General features: G+C 40.7%; 1 pseudogene; it reads right to left on the bottom strand.

The window, feature by feature from the left end:
- Positions 1 to 433: 433 nt before the first annotated feature.
- Positions 434 to 4784, bottom strand: LOC108532793 (ferrochelatase, mitochondrial pseudogene; annotated as a pseudogene).
- Between the last annotated feature and the right edge of the window lie 552 nt (positions 4785 to 5336).

Genomic DNA, 5336 nt, shown 5'->3' with positions numbered 1-5336 from the left:
ACACAAATATCAAATGACTAATGAATGGCGGCCTCACTGGCAATGGCAGTCATTGTAGGTAGCCAAATTGCCTTGCTGGCATTCTATAACCCACGGACTTAGGGAAAGATTAAGTAACATTTCTTTTTTGAATTCACTTCAAATACTCAACTATGTTTATTTTAATAACTACAATTATATGCTCAAGACTGAACAGATCCCATTCACACTGACAGACCACAGAGGGGACTCCACACCGTTTCAGGAGGATTTTAGGCAATAAAATAAAAATCTGTATTTAAAATAGGTGTGTGTCTCATAAGATAAATTTTTACAGTTATTTATTGAATGTCTTATTGAACATTACAAATTAGTAATTGATACCTAGAGAGGAAATATCAATGTCCACTGTATAGTTATATAAAAATAGAAATTCATCACTATAGTCCAATCCTCAAGAAAACACATAATCACATAATTTGTGCCCAAAGACTGTACGTATGCTAAGGTAACTTCCTTCCTTAATCTCTAAATAACATGCCTCTCCATACGGGCAGGAGATGGAGGTTCGACATGTGCCTAATCCCGTGCGATCCACCTTTGGGGGGTCACAGCTGCTGGCTGGTGAAGAATCTGATCTCCCTGCAGACAATTTAGAATTGGTGAAGAATTTAATCTCCCTGCAGACAGGATTTACACAGAGCAGACAACTCAGAGTCAACTCTGCGGAACACAGCTCATTTAACTGGATAGGTGAGTGCACCAAGTCAGCCAGGGCCTTAGAGAATACTGGGTTTTCATGAAGAGGCTCCTCTTCTGAGGTTTTCAACTCCACACTCATGGTCTAAAACTTGAGAGTACTTGATATCCAGTTTCTACAGCATTTTGGTGTTATCATTGGTAAATGCTATCAAAACTGAGAGGATATTCTTCTTCCCCTTCTCAGAAAGCCCTCTGATAGATTTCATCTGTTTGAAGATCCAACCAGGACATTGAACCAATCTTGGATTCTCACACCAGCTGGTAAGGGTTGCAGTAACCCAGTCTTTCTATGACTCTTTGGATAGTGGCACACAACTCCTAAGAATAGGGATCTCCTCTGTTGAACACGGATATTGGCAGTGAGTGAGCAGAAAAGAGAATGGCCAACTCACTTCTCTTCTCCAGTGGAAAATGGTCCAGCTCTTTCAGAATGTGGTCAGCAAAGCAGTGGGTGAGGAGGCGATGTGTGGGCCACCTGCCGATAGTGCTCCACTTCATTGTAAGCTTCTGTCCCACTCTATTATCTGATCTTTAAATGGCATTTAAGCTGCTGCCTGTGGTACAGCAACCATACTGTGGATGTTGCATGAAAGCAATAGCCCTTTCCAGGTCATCTCTCTCCATCTCTTCATTTGTTTATTTTGGTAAAGAATGGAAATGCCAAAATCCAATAAAGTATTTGTGAGGGGCTGTGTGGGGGGACAAGTCATCCAGCAGCTTCACCATACCTTCTCCTTGCTTGGAAATCCACATCTTGATGGGATACCCACCTCCAATTCTGTGGTACTGCCCTTGAATCTTGGAGGTTCTGCATTTGGAAAAGAATGGTGTAAACTTATTTTGAACAGTACGTGTCATGAGGTCTTGGTCCAAAAAGAGCCTCAGAAGGAAGTCATGAACATGTCCGAGGGTTTCAGGTTCTCCCATGTTTAGCATTAACATTTCAGTTTTCAGCTTCCTCTTCTCCACTTGAACTTGAGGTTTTGTACCCTGGCCACTCTGGGTTGTTTCTGTGACACCTGACTGGCACTTCTATGGCTGACAGGCCCTCAAGCTGTCTTGTGCCAGCTGACGCATTCCCGGGGCAACCTTCACCGAGTCCCAGACTCCTCCCGTGGCAGCCCCCACAGGTGTCAGCCTAGCCAGGGCCCAGCCAGGATCTTTCTTCACCGACATCCCAGGACACCTGACTTCATGTGGCCACCCATAGCCCTCCCAGCGCCTGTTTATTTGAATTGCTTCATTCCACTAAATACATAACAATCATAATGTGGTACTAAATATGAGTAAAAATCAAAATCAGAAAGAAAGATATATACACATATGAATGTCCACAGCTAGAGAAAATACATTCAATACAGATATTCAGCATCGTCTTAGAGTCTTGGAAGTTGCTAGAGTTGGTCTGTACATTTGCCTCTGTCCTTCCTCAAGGCCTGAATGATAAGGTAAACATAATTCTTATTTTATCATAAAAAGAATGAAGATCAGTTTCTTCTTGCTTGCTGGGAATTTATTCTGGTTTTAGAGTTTCAGCTTCTAGTTGATGTGACTTAGAAGAAACCTATGACATGTAATGTAGAATGTTGAGGATATCTTTTACAATTCATTAGATGTCTTCTGTATGAGGCTCAATTCAGATATTCCATTTACATTAATTGGAATATTCTCATCACTAAAATTTCCTGGATTGGGCACCATGTTATCCCATGCTTTCCTTCTACAAGAGAGTGGGTTGTATCTTAATTCATAACAATCTGGTACCACTCCTTGTACATTTTTTATCTTTAAGTTATTGTTATAGTCCTATGTGCCCTGAAATTCTGTCTTCTATTCTTTTTCTCCATGTGCTTACCTGTTCCAAATCTGTTACCACTACTTTACTAGGATCAGGAGGTTCAAGAGATGGAAGACTGTATTCCTTGTGCAGTGTCTAACCACACTCCGCCATTGCACCCTTGCCAGGCATAAAGATGAGGAATAGTAACCTTCCTTGCAGACTCCAAGGACTCTTTTTCTTCATTGTTTTACATCTATACCAGGTGTTACAGCTGCTTATATAGAGTAGATACTCAACTGAATTGTATAAAGAAACCTCCCTTACCTTCATCTTTAATGTCCTTGCTTTTCTTTTAACCTGTTGTTTCCTTTCCCTGAAATGCCTCTACCTGGCAAATTCCTATTCACAACTCAAAGCCCACTGACATATCACCTCCTCTTAAGTCTTCCTTGACCACATCCAGAATGGAGTCAATCACTCCCTTATTTTTATGTCCTCAGTACCTTGCACATACATGCATCAGCAAACTTAGAACAGTTTACCACAATATATCCCTATGTGTGTTTATATATCTTTTTTTTTTTCTTTTTGGGGGCAGGGAGTGGAAGTCTTGCTCTGTCACCAAACTGGAGTGCAGTGTCACGATCTCGGCTCACTGCAACCTCCACTTCTTGGGTTCAAGTGATTCTCCTGCCTCAGCCTCCTGAGTAGCTGGGACTACAGGCGTATGCCACCACGCCCAGCTAATTTTTGTATTTTTAATAGAGACGGTGTTTTACCATGTTGACCAGGATGGTCTCGATCTCTTGACCTCTTGATCTGCCTGCCTCGACCTCCCAAAGTGCTGGGATTACAAGCGTGAGCCACGGCACCCGACCTATATGTCCTATTGATGAACTCCTGATTAGTGAAACAATGTCTTATCCATCTTTGTTACTTTCCAGATCTAGCACAGTTCCTGGTAATAGCAGGCCATTAGTAAATGTTCATTTTAATGTAATTTTATGCATTTAATTTTCTATCTCTGGACCTCAGTATCTTATTTCCAAACAATATTACCTTAGTTTTAAAGTTTATCTATTCCTGCCACTCTAGCTGTGTGACTTTCAGCAAACTACTTAACCTTTCTGTGCTTTATTACTTTTACCCTAAGAAATGGGAATAGTAATATTTACTTTGTGTGGTTATGATAACAAATAAATGAGTTTAGTTATGGATAATACTTAGCATAGTTCTTGACATGTAATAAATATTATACACACATTAATGTCATCATCATTTTCTGTTATGCCTATATTCACATTAGGCAGTACGTCCTCTATCCTATCACTGACAACTCTGTGCTGCCTGTTAATGTTTTTGTCACTCTCTCTGAACCATGATATAATAGCTCAAGGTCAAAGATGTTGCCTGTCCGTGTGTATTTCCTTAGCCCCAAGATTAGTGTCTAAATAGCCATTGCTCAATTAATGTTTATTTATATAACTGGTTGAATGAATACATATTAACACATACATATTAAAGTATTAGAGGACTTACAGAAGGAAAGAATATGTAACCCATTTAACAATTTCTGAAAAGATATGTTCAAGAATATCTATTTGGACTGAGATCTGTAATCTCCACTCATCAAATGGAGGACCCAGGGTTACTATGGTCAGTAACTTAAAAAGTGTGTGGTTTACTTAATGGACTCCTCTCAAACCACCAACACTCAAATATTGCCTTATGTCAAGTATATTAACTTTCACATATCAGAGCCACCATTACAACTATCTTTCAAAATAACAAGGGTTTCAACTTATTGAGGTTGCCTCACATGCCTCCCTCTTATTAAAAAAAAAAAAAATGAATTAAGGTAGATGTTTACATGTTTACATGATGGCGTCATCCCTGCAAGCTCAGTCCTACACTTTACTTATCTCATCCCCATGATTTTGGAGAGAGGGGATGCAGCTTTGCCCAAATTCTGGCAGTAAATCTGCTTCCTACTCCTACGTGACAGGTGGCTCCCAGACAGGTAGGCTGGTAGAGCTGAGCTTCCTTTCATGCTGTCAAGGAGGAGCAGCGTCCTGCTGCTTGACAGCTAAAGCCTTACCATCATATTAAGAGTCTCTTTTTCTTTTAATTCTCCTAGCCACAAATCTTTGAGAGATTTGGTCCTGTTGTGAACAAGGCTGTTGCAGATTGGAGGAGCTCTGCTGTGGTCTGCATATCCCCGTGCAATGTATTTCCATCTGTGTGGGGCATCTGCCTCCTCCATTCTGCCATCTGACTTGTCTTAGGCCAAATGCTGACACTTCTCTTAGGGAAGGGAGGAAAGAGGCCCAGAGTCAACCTCAGGCTTATATAGCACCTGATTCTGCCCTTAACTTTCTATCCAGGGCTTCTCAAATGTTAACATGCTTACCAATTACCCAAGATCTTTGTTCAGAGCAGATTCTGATTGATATATTCAGGTATTTTGCCTGAGATGATGCATTTGTAACAATGTTTCAGGGATCATTCCAAATGTGGTCCCCAGATTACCAGCATCAGAATCACCGATCTGAGTCAGAATCTACATTTTAATAATATCCCCAAGTGATTTGTGTACACTTCGAGATTTGAGAAACACTGCCTTTGAATGTATTGAAATCCATGTGGTAGGACGTTATTTCTCATCTTCTTGCATGGCAAAAGCTATTAGTGATAGTTACTTCTCTTACCTCCACTCTGCTGACGCTACTGGTCTAAGGAGAACTTTTTGGGCAGTAAGGCTTTAATCAGCATAATTTAAAGGGTAGCTTATCTCCTACTTCTGGGCTACCATGAC

This window comes from Rhinopithecus bieti, unplaced genomic scaffold (genome assembly GCF_001698545.2).
Source record: "Rhinopithecus bieti isolate Rb0 unplaced genomic scaffold, ASM169854v2 scaffold_10524, whole genome shotgun sequence".
Taxonomy (NCBI): domain Eukaryota; kingdom Metazoa; phylum Chordata; class Mammalia; order Primates; family Cercopithecidae; genus Rhinopithecus; species Rhinopithecus bieti.
The sequence above is the reverse complement of the archived record's forward strand: the minus strand, read 5'-3'. Positions and strand labels throughout refer to the sequence as shown.